The following is an 18,030-nucleotide window of genomic DNA, read 5'->3' as shown; positions in this document are numbered from 1 at the left end:
TTGAATTACTTTTATAAACTTTCAAGTTGTCCCTCATGTTGAGTTCTCATCATCCGGGTAATTATACATTGAACAGTAACCTTAGAGGGTGTTTTTGGGAGCTTCATGTGGGACAGAGACTAATATATAGAAATTTACAATGCTAAGTGATACATGTTGATACATCATCGCTGCTTAATATGGAACTTTGTTTGTGTCTTTTTGAGATCCTCATATGCTATGATATATTTTTAAACAAATTTTCAATAAACTTTATTGATTTTATTTTTCTGGTGTTTTAGTGGTCTGTGAGTACTGGGTACTCATTTTTTGCTAATAGGGGAAGAATATGCATATTTTCTCATTGCTGTGAGACATGCCAATCAGCCACAAATTAAAGGGAACCTGTCACCCCCCCCCCCCCCCCCCCCTCAGTCGTTTCAAACTAAAAGAGCCACCTTGTGCAGCAGTAATGCTGCATTCTGACAAGGTGGCTCTTTTAGTTCTGGGAGCTGTAACTTGAGAAATAATCCGTTTTATAATTAGTCTGAAATACCTGCTCCTCAGTCAAGTGGGCCGGCATTTCCCCCCCTGCTTCCCACTTAAAAAGATGAGAGAGGCCTGTAATTGACATGATAGGTAGATCACACCTATGAGAGTCAAAATGAGAAAAGAAATCCAGATAATCACCTTTTCTGATTTGGCAAGATTTATTTTGCAAAATATGGTGGAAAATAAGTATTTGGTCACCTAAAAACATGCAAGATTTCTGGCTCTCACAGACCTGTAACTTCTTCTTTAAGAGGCTCCTCTGTCCTCCACTCATTACCTGTAGTAATGGCACCTGTTTGACCTTGTTATCAGTATAAAAAGACACCTGTGCACACCCTCAAACAGTCTGACTCCAAACTCCACTATGGTGAAGACCAAAGAGCTGTCAAAGGACACCAGAAACAAAATTGTAGCCCTGCACCAGGCTGGGAAGACTGAATCTGCAATAGCCAACCAGCTTGGAGTGAAGAAATCAACAGTGGGAGCAATAATTAGAAAATGGAAGACATACAAGACCACTGATAATCTCCCTCCATCTGGGGCTCCACGCAAGATCTCATCCTGTGGGGTCAAAATGATCACAAGAACGGTGAGCAAAAATCCCAGAACCACATGGGGGACCTAGTGAATGACCTGCACAGAGCTGGGACCACCGTAACAAAGGCTTTCATCAGTAACACACTACGCCACCAGGGACTCAGATCCTGCAGTGCCAGACGTGTCCCCCTGCTTAAGCCAGTACATGTCCGGGCCCGTCTGAAGTTTGCTAGAGAGCATTTGGATTATCCAGAAGAGTATTGGGAGAATGTCATATGGTCTGATGAAACCAAAGTAGAACTGTTTGGTAGAAACAAAACTCATTGTGTTTGGAGGAGACAGAATGCTGAGTTGCATCCAAAGAACACCATACCTACTGTGAAGCATCGGGGTGGCAACATCATGCTTTGGAGCTGTTTCTCTGCAAAAGGACCAGGACAACTGATCCATGTACATGAAAGAAAGAATGGGGCCATGTATCGTGAGATTTTGAGTGCAAACCTCCTTCCATCAACAAGGGCATTGAAGATGAAACGTGGATAGGTCTTTCAGCATGATAATAATCCCAAGCACATCGCCATGGCAACGAAGGAGAGGCTTCTTAAAGGGAACCTGTCACCCCCAAAATGGCTGGTGAGGTAAGCTCACCGGCATCAGGGGCTTATCTACAGCATTCTGTAATGCATTCTGTAATGCTGTAGATAAGCCCCCGATGTTACCTGAAAGAGGAGAAAAAGACATTAGATTATACTCACCCAGGGGCGGTCCCGGTGCGGTCTGGTCAAATGGGTGTCTCCGGTCCGCTCCGGCGCCTCCCATCTTCATTCCATGACGTCCTCTTCGGGTCTTTACGCCGCGGCTCCGGCGCAGGCGTACTTTGTCTGCCCTGTTTAGGGCAGAGCAAAGTACTGCAGTGCGCAGGCGCTGGGCCTCTCTGACCTTTCCGGCGCCTGCGCACTGCAGTACTTTGCTCTGCCCTCAACAGGGCAGACAAAGTACGCCTGCGCCGGAGCCGCGGCGTAAAGACTCAAAGAGGATGTCATGGAATGAAGATCGGAGGCGCCGGAGCGGACCGCAGACACTCATCCGACCAGACCGCACCAGGACCGCCCCTGGGTGAGTATAATCTAACGTCTTTTTCTCCTCTTTCAGGTAACATCGGGGGCTTATCTACAGCATTACAGAATGCTGTAGATAAGCCCCTGATGCCGGTGAGCTTACCTCACCAGCCATTTTGGGGGTGACAGGTTCCCTTTAAGAAGCATATGAATGTCCTGAAGTGGCCTAGCCACTCTCCAGATCTCAACCCCATAGAAAACCTTTGGAGTTGAAAGTCCATGTTGCCCAACGACAGGCCCATAACATCACAACTCTATAGGAGATCTGCATGGAGGAATGGGCCAACATACCACCAACAGTGTGTGCCAACCTTGGGAAGACTTACAGATAACGTTTGACCTCTGTTATTGGCAACAAAGGATATATAACAAAATATTGAGATGAACTTTTGTTAATGACCAAAAATTTATTTTTCACCATAATTTGCAAAATAAATCTTACCAAGTCAGACAAGGTGATTTTCTGGATTTGTTTTCTCATTTTGAGTCTCATAGTTGTGATCTACCTATGATATCAATTACAGGCCTCTCTCATCTTTTTAAGTGGAAGAACTTGTACAATTGGTGGCTGACTAAATACTTTTCCCCACTGTATATGATCTCCACACTGCTCCCTCCTTTCCATACTGGGCCCCCTCTTCACACTGTGTTCCCCCTATAGGGCCCAGTCTCTATACTATGCACCCCTCACACTCCCCCTCCCTGGCTGTGAGCTTACACTGTCCCCTCATGCTATCCCCTTCACTACTCAGTCTTTATTCTATGCCTACTCACACTTTTCTCCACCCATACTGTCTCCTCACTCATTTCCCCCTCCCTCCTCATGCTGTCTTCTCTCACTTCCCCCCTGCTCACCATACTGTCTCCTCACAAATCACCCCCAACTCCCCATACTTTGTCTGCACCCATCCCCCTTCACTCCCAATACTGCGTTCCTACCCATACTCCCCATTCTGTGTCTGCACCAGTCCCCCCACTCACCATACTGTGCCTGCACCCATCTCTCTCCATCAACATACTATGAATGCACCCACCCCCCCATAACATTTCCTCATACATGCTCTCATCTCCCCACTTGCCCCTCATACTGTGGTTTCAAATCTTTCCCGTTCTCCATATTGTGTCTGCACCTGTCCATCCCTTGCTCCCCAAACTTGTGTCCTGAAATCTTCTCCCCATTTCATTAAATCTTCCCCCACAGAATAAATCCCCCCACAGTTATATTTGATCTTTACTGTCTTCAGCTCCAGTGTGGAGTGCTTAACACCGATGCTGTTCGCACTTCTGGGAGCTGGTGAGTGACGTCAGCAGCGTGATCACATGACCTGATCACATGACCTGATCACATGACCTGATCACGCTGCTAATGTCTCTCTCACCTGGCGGTCAGAGCCTCATTTGTACTCATGTCTGTACGATGCGAGAACAATTGATCTCTGGGAGCCGGCGCGCTGCAGCTTCTCTGTGCCGGCTGTCAGCTTAACAGCCAGGTCAGACAATGGCCGAGTCGCAGTCCAGGGGACGGCAGAATGCAGCCTCCGGGGAGGCACTGTGAACCACCGCATTAGGCGGCCCGACTGCACCCTCGTGACAGCAGCGCCCAGGGCACATGCCCCGTCTTCCCCCCGTACATACGCCTCTGCGTTTTGCTGCAACTTTCATGATTTTTCCCCACTCATTAATATGCATGAAATCTGCACCAAAAGCGCTGGAAGAATCGACAAAACAAATATAAATCTGCTGCAAATCTACAAGGAAAACATAAGCCCTGTGTGCACGAGACTTCAGGGATCTCATTCACTTTGCTGGGACTGGTAAACCCTTCAGGTTTTGTGACAAACCTGCAATGAAAAAAAGCAGCAAAAATGCAACGTGTGCACACAGCCTATAGGTCAGAAACGCATTTCCTGGGCCAGGTCTGCACTCTGCTATCGCCATGGCCTGGATTCTGTATGACGTTCCCAGACATTAATGTTGGTCATATAATCAAAAAAAGCATTTAGATTTTATTTAATGGAAAATGCGTGTTTGGCCGTAACATGGATCCTTTATGCTGTTTGTATGTATTCCTAGGCTGTGTATAGTGATGATGTCACCAGTCATGGGTTTTTCACAACAGAGAGGAGCCAGAAGACCCCAGCATCTGATTTCTCCTACTCCTGCACTGATTAGAAGCACTTCACCTTCTTATTAAATGGTGCAGGTTTCTTTTTAGCAGTGTAGGGGCTAATCTGCTCAGTTGAGAACTCCTTGAAGCTTTCCTGCATTAAGGCTCTCAGCTGTTCATTGTTAGCCACTCCAATCTCCTACAGTACAGACCAAAAGTTTGGTAAATTGTAAATTCACACTGAACGCATCAAAACTATGAATTAACACATGTGGAATTATATACTTAACAAAAAAGTGTGAAACAACTGAAAATATGTCATATTCTAGGTTCTTCACAGTAGCCACCTTTTGCTTTGATGACTGCTTTGCACACTCTTGGCATTCTCTTGATGAGCTTCAAGAGGCAGTCACCGGGAATGGTTTTCCAACAATCTTGAAGGAGTTCCCAGAGATGCTTAGCACTTGTTGGCCCTTTTGCCTTCACTCTGCGGTCCAGCTCACCCCAAACCATCTCAATTGGGTTCAGGTCGGGTGACTGTGGAGGCCAGGTCATCTGGCGTAGCACCCATCACTCTCCTTCTTGGTTAAATAGCCCTTACACAGCCTGGAGGTGTGTTTATGGTCATTGTCCTGTTGAAAAATAAATGATGGTCCAACTAAACGCAAACCGGATGGAATAGCATGCCGCTGCAAGATGCTGTGGTAGCCATGCTGGTTCAGTATGCCTTCAATTTTGAATAAATCCCCAACAGTATCACCAGAAAAGCCCCCCCACACCATCACACCTCCTCCTCCATGCTTCACGGTGGGAACCAGGCATGTAGAGTCCATCCGTTCACCTTTTCTGCATCGCACAAAGACACGGTGGTTGGAACCAAAGATCTCAAATTTGGACTCATCAGACCAAAGCACAGATTTCCACTGGTCTAATGTCCATTCCTTGTGTTCTTTAGCCCAAACAAATCTCTTCCGCTTGTTGCCTGTCCTTAGCAGTGGTTTGCTAGCAGCTATTTTACCATGAAGGCCTGCTGCACAAAGTCTCCTCTTAACAGTTGTTGTAGAGATGTGTCTGCTGCTAGAACTCTGTGTGGCATTGACCTGGTCTCTAATCTGAGCTGCTGTTAACCTGCGATTTCTGAGGCTGGTGACTCGGATAAACGTATCCTCAGAAGCAGAGGTGACTCTTGGTCTTCCTTTCCTGGGGCGGTCCTCATGTGAGCCAGTTTCTTTGTAGCGCTTGATGGTTTTTGCCACTGCACTTTAAAGTTTTCCCAATTTTTCGGACTGACTGACCTTCATTTCTTAAAGTGATGATGGCCACTCATTTTTCTTTGCTTAGGCTAGTTTCACATTAGCGTTTAGCACGGCTGCGGAGGGATGTGGACTTCCTCCGTGAAGCTCTGCCCACTGCCGTACCTCTTCATTCAGCTCCGCATACGGCTGCATGCGGCGTGTGCACCCTATCTTTAACATTGGGTATGCAGGCTATGCCGCTGTATGCAGATGCCTCCGCATGCGTCGTTTTGACGGTGCAATGACCTGCGCCGAACGCAACGAGTTGCAATTTCGTGCAGATGCCACACCGTCAAAACGACGCATGCAAAGGCATCCGCATACAGTGGCATGGCCTGCGTACCCAATGTTAAAGATAGGGTGCACACGCCGCATGTAGCCGTAGGCGGAGCTGAATGAAGAGGTACGGCAGTGGGCAGAGCTTCACGGAGGAAGTCCACATCCCTCCGCAGCCGTGCTAAACGCTAATGGAAACTAGCCTTAGCTGCTTTTTTCTTGCCATAATACAAATTCTAACAGTCTATTCAGTAGGACTATCAGCTGTGTATCCACCAGACTTCTGCACAACACAACTGATGGTCCCAACCCCATTTATAAGGCAAGAAATCCCACTTATTAAACCTGACAGGGCACACCTGTGAAGTGAAAACCATTCCCGGTGACTACCTCTTGAAGAGTGTGCAAAGCAGTCATCAAAGCAAAAGGTGGCTACTTTAAAGAACCCAGAATATAAGACATATTTTCCCATAGGTTGTAAGTCTGCAAGGACAGGGTCCTCTCTCCCCTCTGTACCGGTCTGTCATTGTAAAGTTGTTTACTGTAAACAATATTTATAACCCTGTATGTAACCCCCTTCTCATGTACAGCACCATGGAATTAATGGTGCTATATAAATTAATAATAATAATAATAATAATAATAATAATAGTAATAATGATAGTTTCAGTTGTTTCACACTTTTTTGTTAAGTATATAATTCCACATGTGTTAATTCATAGATTTGATGCCTTCAGTGTGAATGTACAATTTTCATAGTCATGAAAATACAGAAAAATCTTTAAATGAGAAGGTGTGTCCAAACTTTTGGTCTGTACTGTATATACCGTAATCTGGGCCCTGGCTAGCACTCATTGTCAGAGTAGCTTACGCTGCATGGCTGCATGCATGGTTAATGGTTTTTTATTGGAGAAGGTGTTTGGTGTGTTTATCCCTGACTGTTGTTAGGTTTTGAGTTTGTGATAATTCCTTTTCTTCTCCTACTTCGGTTTAACCCCATCGTCCACTCCCCGGTGCATTCCTCTGTTATATGTGTGTGTATATTTGTATGTTTGGTATTTTACGTTAGCCCTATTTGTATTACCTTGTTAGTCCGGTTGGTATACTGTAGTACACTACTACTCCTCTCTTCTCTGTGTGGGGGAAGGGTACAGACTGAGAGCGGATTCAGGAGCTAAGGAAAGGTACGTGGCCCCGGCATCTTCACCATCAGAGGTAAACCGGGGAACAGTGCAACCTATGGCGCCCCTAGCGTTAGGGATAGAAAAGGAGCCCCTGGTCCCGGAACACTAGACAACAGAGCCGTTTGACATCACACAACATATAACATGTGAAACTGAATACCATGAGGAAGCTCAAAGTTCAAATTTGAGAACATGTACTTGATATAACGAATGCTAAAAACAGATGACATGAGGCAACTGAAGCCTTTGCTGCATCACTTTAAGATGAAGCATGATTGTGACGCAAACAAGATCCTCACCGACAACAGAGGGGACGATGGGAAGAAGAGTCTATTACAGCTGGAGACTAGAGGGATCTGGCGACTGAATCCTCTGCGCCCACATGATGGCCTCAATGGCGTTCTTAGGATCTGGCGACTGAATCCTCTGCGCCCACATGGCCTCAATGACGCTCTTAGGGATCTGGCGACTGAATCCTCTGCGCCCACATGGCCTCAATGACGTTCTTAGGGATCTGGCGACTGAATCCTCTGCGCCCACATGGCCTCAATGACGTTCTTAGGGATCTGGCGACTGAATCCTCTGCGCCCACATGGCCTCAATGACGTTCTTAGGGATCTGGCGACTGAATCCTCTGCGCCCACATGGCCTCAATGACGTTCTTAGGATCTGGCGACTGAATCCTCTGCGCCCACATGGCCTCAATGACGTTCTTAGGATCTGGCGACTGAATCCTCTGCGCTCACATGGCCTCAACGACGTTCTTAGGGATCTGGCGACTGAATCCTGTGCGCCCACATGGCCTCAATGACGTTCTTGGCTTCTCCCCTTTCCTATGAGGTGGGTGATAGGATTTATTTTTCTCCCAATTTTTTTTTTAATAATTTTTTTTTATATCTTTAATTAGTTTTTGACTTTTCTTGCAGAATTATCTGAAGCGGTTGTGGGATCGATTATGTCCAATACTTCCCCATCCTTCTCCGTGAAAACGACGTTCTGGATCCCGTTTATGGTCTGTGTAATTTCCTCTTCCTTCCATTCCATGAGGGAATTCAGGTCCCCTAGGGAACGATGCGGGGATAATATAAAGGTCGGGGACTTTTTTTTGTTTGTGTTTTCTTCCTTCTTCGTTTAGGTGATGCAGAAGATATTTCGAAATGACGATCATAATCGTAAGTGTGAATGGGAGGTAAGGAAATAGGAGCTATAACTATGTCCTTCATGGATCTCTCCTTGGATCCATACGATACTCACTATGGATATAGGAAAAAAAGATTAAAAAAAAGAAAGACGCCTCCCGGGGGCGTCTGTGGGAGGGACGGGACGGGATGGCGTGTGACGCCGAGAACCTGGACTTCATGTGTGCTCAGAGACTCCACGTGTGTGCTCACATCTTCCGGGGTCTCATAGGGGGGTATGTGCTCAGATCCACCACTCCCTCCACCGTACATTGGGGATGGATGGTGGGTGGGATGGACCAGAATGCCGCGTGACGCCATGACTGTGCTCCTCCGCTGGTTGGGAACTACAACCGATGGATTTTTACCTGCTGAATTTCTCCCATGCTGGATTAAGTGATCCTGATAGGTACACGATTGGTTGCCCGGCCATAATCCACCCCAACCCTTCTGAAGAAGCTGATTGGCGAAACACGTGTTAAGAGGACCAGTGGTAATTATATCTTTCTCTATAGTCCATGTGTCTGATATTTAGGCTTTTTAGTTTATCTGATGGTTCTAATAGGTTTATTTGGTATATGATTTTTGATAAATGAAATATCCATTTGATTATCCTTTCTGTATAATGTATCTTCTATCCGTGCAGTTATATCCAGTGCCCTATAGACATACAGTTGTGGCCAAAAGTATTGACACCCCTGCAATTCTGTCAGATAATACTCAGTTTCTTCCTGAAAATGATTGCAAACACAAATTATTTGGTATTATTATCTTCATTTAATTTGTCTTAAATGAAACAACACAAAAATAATTGTTCTAAAGCCAAATTGGATATAATTTCACACCAAACATAAAAAAGGGGGTGGACAAAAGTATTGGCACTGTTCGAAAAATCATGTGATGGTTTTCTAATTAGTGTAATTAACAGCCCCTGTAACTTACCTGTGGCACCTAACAGGTGTTGGCAATAACTAAATCACACTTGCAGCCAGTTGACATGGATTAAAGTTGACTCAACCTCTGTCCTGTGTCCTTGTGTGCACCACATTGAGCATGGAGAAAAGAAAGACCAAAGAACTGTCTGAGGACTTGAGAAACCAAATTGTGAGGAAGCATGAGCAATCTCCAGGCTACAAGTCCATCTCCAAAGACCTGAATGTTCCTGTGTCTACCGTGCGCAGTGTCATCAAGAAGTGTAAAGCCCATGGCACTGTGGCTAACCTCCCTAGATGTGGACGGAAAAGAAAAATTGACAAGAGATTTCAACGCAAGATTGTGCGGATGTTGGATAAAGAACCTCGACTAACATCCAAACAAGTTCAAGCTGCCCTGCAGTCCGAGGGTACAACAGTGTCAACCCGTACTATCCGTCGGCCTCTGAATGAAAAGGGACTGTATGGTAGGAGACCCAGGAAGACCCCACTTCTTACCCCGAGACATAAAAAAGCCAGGCTGGAGTTTGCCAAAACTTACCTGAAAAAGCCTAAAACGTTTTGGAAGAATGTTCTCTGGTCAGATGAGACAAAAGTAGAGCTTTTTGGGCAAAGGCATCAACAAAGAGTTTACAGGAGAAAAAAAGAGGCATTCAAAGAAAAGAACACGGTCCCTACAGTCAAACATGGCGGAGGTTCCCTGATGTTTTGGGTTGCTTTGCTGCCTCTGGCACTGGACTTCTTGACCGTGTGCATGGCATTATGAAGTCTGAAGACTACCAACAAATTTTGCAGCATAATGTAGGGCCCAGTGTGAGAAAGCTGGGTCTCCCTCAGAGGTCATGGGTCTTCCAGCAGGACAATGACCCAAAACACACTTCAAAAGGCACTAGAAAATGGTTTGAGAGAAAGCACTGGAGACTTCTAAGGTGGCCAGCAATGAGTCCAGACCTGAATCCCATAGAACACCTGTGGAGAGATCTAAAAATGGCAGTTTGGAGAAGGCACCCTTCAAATATCAGGGACCTGGAGCAGTTTGCCAAAAAAGAATGGTCTAAGATTCCAGCAGAGCATTGTAAGAAACTCATTGATGGTTACCAGAAGCGGTTGGTCGCAGTTATTTTGGCTAAAGGTTGTGCAACCAAGTATTAGGCTGAGGGTGCCAATACTTTTGTCTGGCCCATTTTTGGATTTTTGTGTGAAATGATCAATGTTTTGCTTTTTGCTTCATTCTCTTTTGTGTTTTTTCATTTAAGACAAATTAAATGAAGATAATAACAACAAAGAATTTGTGATTGCAATCATTTTCAGGAAGAAACTGAGTATTATCTGACAGCATTGCAGGGGTGTCAATACTTTTGGCCACAACTGTATAATGTTCTATCATTAGCACTTTCCATACACCAGTATATTTCTGTTATTATTTTTCTGGATCGGTCTCTGCTCCCATCACTATTAGTCATTTTCGGCTACAATTTATTGATATTACACTGCGGTCATCACTTCACATATGGAGCTTGATGGATGAGTGATGGCGCCTTCATTCTTTGTCCACCAGGTGGCGGCAGTGTCCTGTGTAGATAATGTCTCTCTCCTATGGTGCTCACACTGGGGTAGGACCAGTCTTTGTCCACCAGGTGGCGTCAGTGTCCTCTGTAGATAATGGCTCTCTCCTATGGTGCGCTTATACTAGAGCTTTAAGGTATGTGCACATGTAGCATGGTCCACTGCGGATTTGTCCTCAGCAGATTTGATAAATCCACAGGGCAAAAACACTGTGTTTTTCCTGCGGATTTATCGCAGATTTACTGTGGATTTACCGCGGTTTTTGTGCGGATTCCACTGCGGTTTTACACCTGCGGTTTTCTATTATGGAGCAGGTGTAAAACCGCTGTGGATTACGCACAGAGAATTGACATGCTGCAGAATGTAAACTGCTGCGTTTCCGCGCGTTTTTTTCCGCAGCATGTGCATTGCGGATTGCGTTTCCCATAGGTTTACATTGTACTGTAAACACATGGGAAACTGCTTCAGATCCGCAGCAACATCCGCAGCGTGTGCACAGAGCCTTACTGTTCATAGTATGTAATTGTTTGATGTTTCCTCATAAAATACCAGACCAATATTGGGGATTGACCCCTTCACCCCCAAGGGTGGTTTGCACGTTAATGACCGGGCCAATTTTTACAATTCTGACCACTGTCCCTTTATGAGGTTATAACTCTGGAGCTTCAACGGATCCCGGTGATTCTGAGATTGTTTTCTCGTGACATATTGTCCTTCATGATAGTGGTAACATTTCTTCGATATAACTAGCGTTTATTTGTAAAAAAAAATGGAAATTTGGCGAAATTTTGAAAATTTCACAATTTTCGCAATTTTCCAACTTTGAATTTTTATGCAATTAAATCACAGAGATATGTCACACAAAATAGTTAATAAGTAACATTTCCCACATGTCTACTTTACATCAGCACAATTTTGGATCCAAAATTTTTTTTTGTTAGGGAGTTATAAGGGTTAAAAGTTGACCAGCAATTTCTCATTTTTACAACACCATTTCTTTTTAGGGACCACATCTCATTTGAAGTCATTTTGAGGGGTCTATATGATAGAAAATACCCAAGTATGACACCATTCTAAAAACTGCACCCCTCAAGCTGCTCAAAACCACATTCAAGAAGTTTATTAACCCTTCAGGTGTTTCACAGGAATTTTTGGAATGTTTAAATAAAAATGAACATTTAACTTTTTTTTACTTTATTAAAGTTAGATGGCGCTTTATGTTATATATCTGCACACGGGACGTGAATACCTAAAATAATACTCTGGACTGATTTGAAGCAACATAACATAACTTAGATAACATAAAGTGCCATCTTCTTGTGTCACCTCCGGTCTTTTTTGGAGGTCCCACCTTTTCCATCATCTCTGTCTTTTTAAATACATATATTCTATTTTAAATATTTTGTTAATAAAGGAAAATGCTTTTATATATTCTATCTTTCCGTCACTTCCTACCTAATTAGGTAATCTATGAAACTACTGAAATGTATGATCAGTAAATGCCCTCAGTACTTGGTCGAGGCTCCTTTTTCATCAATTACTGCATCAATGCGGTGTGGCATGGAGCGATCAGCCTGTGGCACTGCTGAGGGGTTATGGAAGCCCAGGTTGCTTTGATAGCAGCCTTCAGCTCGTCTGCTTTGTTGGGTCTGGTGTCTCTCATCTTCCTCTTGACAATACTCCATAGATTCTCTATGGGGTTAAGGTCAGGAGAGTTTACTGTCAATCAAGCCCAGTGATACTGTTGTTTTTACACCAGGTATTGGTACATTTGGCAGTGTGAACAGGGGCCAAGTCCTGCTGGAGAATGACATTTCCATCTCCATAAAGCTTGTCGGCAGAGAGAAGCATGAAGTGCTCTACAATGTCCTGGTAGACGGCTGCGCTGACTTTGGTCTTGATAAAACAAAGTGGACCTACACCAGCAGATGACAGGGCTCCCCAAACCATCACTGATTGTGGAGACGTCACACTAGACCTCCAGCAGCTTGGATTGTCGCCTCTCCACTCTTCCTCCAGACTCTGGGACCCTGATTTCCAAATGAAATGCAAAATTTACTTTCATCTGAACACAACACCTTGGACCACTGACCACAGTCCGGTTCTTTTCTCCTTGGCCCAGGTAAGATGCTTCTGGCGTTGTCTATTGGTCATGAGTGGCTGACACAAGGAATGTGACACTTGTAGCCCATGTCCTGGATACGTCTGTGTGTGGTGAAGCAATGACTCCAGCAGCAGTCCGCTCCTTGTGAATCTCCAACATATTATTGAATGGTCTTTTGTAACGAATGGAAACGGAGGCACAGATGGTGAAGTTCACATTTGTTGTTATTGATATTTTTTGTGGAACCTCGGGACCACGGTCCGGGCGGCTCTGAAGGGGGCGTGACGTGAGCCCCAGACACCCGTGGTATGTCCCCTCGGACAGGGTTAAATTGTAATGCCTGGGGGACACGGGTGCTACCTCCAGTTAGACCCCAGACTTGTAGCAGCTTTCCCAGTGGGACAGACGGACAAGCAGAGTTAGCAGATGATGTGGAGCTGACCGGTGGGTTCCGGGGTACGGGTAGGAGCTGGTATCGGTGGTACTTGTGTTGTCCTGAGGTACGGATGGCAGAATGGTGGGACGAGACAGAGCAGACGTCGTCCAGGGTAGCCGGGTAACAGGTAGCTGATTGTCTGCGGAGACAAACAGTATAAGCGGAGCACTGACAGAGAACTTCAGTAACAGAAGCACTCACTGGCTGAAATGGGAAGCTACCAACAGAGGATACTTGTTGCTCTGGCACCCTCCCTATGGTGGAGGGGCTAGAAATAGTAATCACTAACATGCCATTGGTCAGAAGTAGTTTTTGAAAAATGCGTGCTGTCTCTTTAAGAGACCGGGAGCGAGCCCAACCTAAGTACTCTACTCGGTAGCCTGCTGGCCACACGCCAGGAAGCAGGAGAAAGAGGGGAAGCAGAGGCTGCAGCAGGACGGCGTGGGGCCGGCACAGAGCAGGAGTCCCGACAGGGACCCCGCTAAGGTACGGGACCGGGACTGTGTGTATCACCTTTTCTTAACAATCCTTTCCAGGCTGCGGTTATCCCGGTTGCTTGTGCACCTTTTTCTACCACACTTTTTCCTTCCACTTTCCATTAATATTCCTGGACACAGCACTGTGTGAACAGCCGGCTTCTTTACCAATGATCTTTTGTGGTTCCCCTCCTTGTGGAGTGTGTCAGTGACGTCAGATACAATGTCTGGCCCCATAATGTGCCACGTTCCAGAGGTTTGTTACTTTCCATCATTTCGGATCCCCAGTAATTTCAGCATTCACCCGTGTGGATGAGAGCACAAGTGATGGCTCAGACGGTGCGATCAGAGTCACAGGAGCGACATTAGTAATTGGAAATGCTTGGTCTTGTCAGTGTTATCGAGTGTTCACTTTCCGCTGCACCCCCCTGGCCTCAAGGACCCCTGGAGGAGCTCTCTGCCCTGTGCCCAGCCTCAAGGACCCCTGGAGGAGCTCTCAGCCCTGTGTCCAGCCTCAAGGACCCCTGGAGGAGCTCTCCGCCCTGTGTCCAGCCTCAAGGACCCCTGGAGGAGCTCTCTGCCCTGTGTCCAGCCTCAAGGAGCCCTGGAGGAGCTCTCTGCCCTGTGTCCAGCCTCAAGGACCCCTGGAGGAGCTCTCAGCCCTGTGTCCAGCCTCAAGGAGCCCTGGAGGAGCTCTCTGCCCTGTGTCCAGCCTCAAGGACCCCTGGAGGAGCTCTCTGCCCTGTGTCCAGCCTCAAGAACCCCTGGAGGAGCTCTCCGCCCTGTGTCCAGCCTCAAGGAGCCCTGGAGGAGCTTTCCGCCCTGTGTCCAGCCTCAAGGACTCCTGGAGGAGCTCTCAGCCCTGTGTCCAGCCTCAAGGATCCCTGGAGGAGCTCTCAGCCCTGTGTCCAGCCTCATGGAGCCCTGGAGGAGCTCTCTGCCCTGTGTCCAGCCTCAAGGAGCCCTGGAGGAGCTCTCTGCCCTGTGTCCAGCCTCAAGGAGCCCTGGAGGAGCTCTCCGCCCTGTGTCCAGCCTCAAGGACCCCTGGAGGAGCTCTCTGCCCTGTGTCCAGCCTCAAGGACCCCTGGAGGAGCTCTCCGCCCTGTGTCCAGCCTCAAGGACCCCTGGAGGAGCTCTCCGCCCTGTGTCCAGCCTGATTGGGGTCTTGGCTGAGGTGCAGGGAGACAAGTGGCGCCCATGGTGGACCCTCAACTGGGACTGGATCCATTCTCTCTCTTCCTCATTGCTTCACTTTCTTCCTCCTTTTTTTCCCTCCGGCTGCAGATGGCACGGGCACAACGCCTGAGCCATCCATGAGACGTAACTGTACGCCAGACTATGGGTGATTGTCTGCAATCTACACGGACCCTGATATTCATTTGCAGGATGGGGTTAAAGTTGATTGTGTCAGGAAACAAAGAGTCTGAAAAAGCAAAAATTGCAATAAAACCCAATAGCAAAAATTATTTTTTTGGTCCAAAATGCATGCAATTACGTAAAAAATGCAAAAAATAATTGCCCTAAAAGGCGTCCATCTCGTTTGAAGGGAATCTGTGAGCAGGTTTCAGCGATTTAATCTGAGTGTAGCATCATACAAGGCAAGTGTGCCTGATTTCAGTGATGTATCACTTAGTCTACTGGGTGCAGCAATTGTGACCAATCAGAGATTTTAGCTGCGGCGGCGCCAGGTCTCATCTCCTCTAAGGCTACTTTCACACTTGTGTTTTCTGCCATCCGTCGTTGTGCAGCAAAATGACGTATCGACGGACATCACGAAAATAGGGAAAAACGTGTGTGATGCAACGGTTAAAAAACGGTTACTTTTTAAGCCCAGAGACACAGCTCAATCTACAGTGGGGCAAAAAAGTATTTAGTCAGTCAGCAATAGTGCAAGTTCCACCACTTAAAAAGATGAGAGGCGTCTGTAATTTACATCATAGGAAGACCTCAACTATGGGAGACAAACTGAGAAAAAAAAATCCAGAAAATCACATTGTCTGTTTTTTTATCATTTTTTTTGCATATTATGGTGGAAAATAAGTATTTGGTCAGAAACAAACAATCAAGATTTCTGGCTCTCACAGACCTGTAACTTCTTCTTTAAGAGTCTCCTCTTTCCTCCACTCATTACCTGTAGTAATGGCACCTGTTTAAACTTGTTATCAGTATAAAAAGACACCTGTGCACACCCTCAAACAGTCTGACTCCAAACTCCACTATGGTGAAGACCAAAGAGCTGTCAAAGGACACCAGAAACAAAATTGTAGCCCTGCACCAGGCTGGGAAGACTGAATCTGCAATAGCCAACCAGCTTGGAGTGAAGAAATCAACAGTGGGAGCAATAACTAGAAAATGGAAGACATTCAAGACCACTGATAATCTCCCTCGATCTGGGGCTCCACGCAAAATCCCACCCCGTGGGGTCAGAATGATCACAAGAACGGTGAGCAAAAATCCCAGAACCACGCGGGGGGACCTAGTGAATGAACTGCAGAGAGCTGGGACCAATGTAACAAGGCCTACCATAAGTAACACACTACGCCACCATGGACTCAGATCCTGCAGTGCCAGACGTGTCCCACTGCTTAAGCCAGTACATGTCCGGGCCCGTCTGAAGTTTGCTAGAGAGCATTTGGATGATCCAGAGGAGTTTTGGGAGAATGTCCTATGGTCTGATGAAACCAAACTGGAACTGTTTGGTAGAAACACAACTTGTCGTGTTTGGAGGAAAAAGAATACTGAGTTGCATCCATCAAACACCATACCTACTGTAAAGCATGGTGGTGGAAACATCATGCTTTGGGGCTGTTTCTCTGCAAAGGGGCCAGGACAACTGATCCGGGTACATGAAAGAATGAATGGGGCCATGTATTGTGAGATTTTGAGTGCAACCTCCTTCCATCAGCAAGGGCATTGAAGATGAAACGTGGCTGGGTCTTTCAACATGACAATGATCCAAAGCACACCGCCAGGGCAACGAAGGAGTGGCTTCGTAAGAAGCATTTCAAGGTCCTGGAGTGGCCTAGCCAGTCTCCAGATCTCAACCCTATAGAAAACCTTTGGAGGGAGTTGAAAGTCCGTGTTGCCAAGCGAAAAGCCAAAAACATCACTGCTCTAGAGGAGATCTGCATGGAGGAATGGGCCAACATACCAACAACAGTGTGTGGCAACCTTGTGAAGACTTACAGAAAACGTTTGACCTCTGTCATTGCCAACAAAGGATATATTACAAAGTATTGAGATGAAATTTTGTTTCTGACCAAATACTTATTTTCCACCATAATATGCAAATAAAATTATAAAAAAACAGACAATGTGATTTCCTGGATTTTTTTTTCTCAGTTTGTCTCCCATAGTTGAGGTCTACCTATGATGTAAATTACAGACGCCTCTCATCTTTTTAAGTGGTGGAACTTGCACTGTTGCTGACTGACTAAATACTTTTTTGCCCCACTGTATATATCCTTTTTGCACTCTAATTGAGACTGTTTCTTACCTAAATTTCCACCTCTGATTCCCAACATTACTTGATCAATCCCTTTAATACGTAGAGAGATGCACTGATGAAGTATTTTAAAGATGACATGTAATTTCCTAGGTTTTGCTTCCATCAGAATGTAATTGATCCTTGTACACATCAATTAGACATGTTGTTGTCTTGAATTTTGTGAAATAGTAATTTGGGACATGAGCTCCGTCAGCAATTATTGAATTTATTCTTTGTCCTAATTTTTTGTATTAAAAAAAATGTTTTCTATTAGCAATTGCAAGGCACCGCCATGGGGACTATCTGTGCCCCCTGTTATGCAAATTTGTTTTTGGGGGCATGGGAGAGATGCAGCCTCATGACGCATCCTGTTCTGGGCATTCAGCAGGCACAGAGATGGATGCGATACATTGATGATATTTTCTTCCTCACAGAAGGCTCCTCCTCGTTGTAGATTTTTATTGCAGGAACTAAATAACAACATTAATGTCAGATTGACTTACAATAGTGGTAGAGATGTTGATTCCTTGACGTGCACATCAAGATCACTGATGAAGGTAATTTGGAAACAGTTGTATTTCAAAAAGCAATAGCTGTTAGTTTGTTGTCTGCATTTCCTACCACAGTGTGACAAATTCCAGTGGGACAACGTTTGAGAGTTGAAAGTGACAGATTTACAGCCGACTTATTTGAAAACCAATCCTGAGATCTTGCATTTCGTTTTCAGGAAAGAGGATACAGTAACTATCAAATAAAAAAAGGATATCACCGGTCTTGACAGGTATCTAGACATAAACATTTAT

This window comes from Ranitomeya variabilis, chromosome 2 (genome assembly GCF_051348905.1).
Source record: "Ranitomeya variabilis isolate aRanVar5 chromosome 2, aRanVar5.hap1, whole genome shotgun sequence".
NCBI classification, from domain to species: domain Eukaryota; kingdom Metazoa; phylum Chordata; class Amphibia; order Anura; family Dendrobatidae; genus Ranitomeya; species Ranitomeya variabilis.
The sequence above is the reverse complement of the archived record's forward strand: the minus strand, read 5'-3'. Positions refer to the sequence as shown.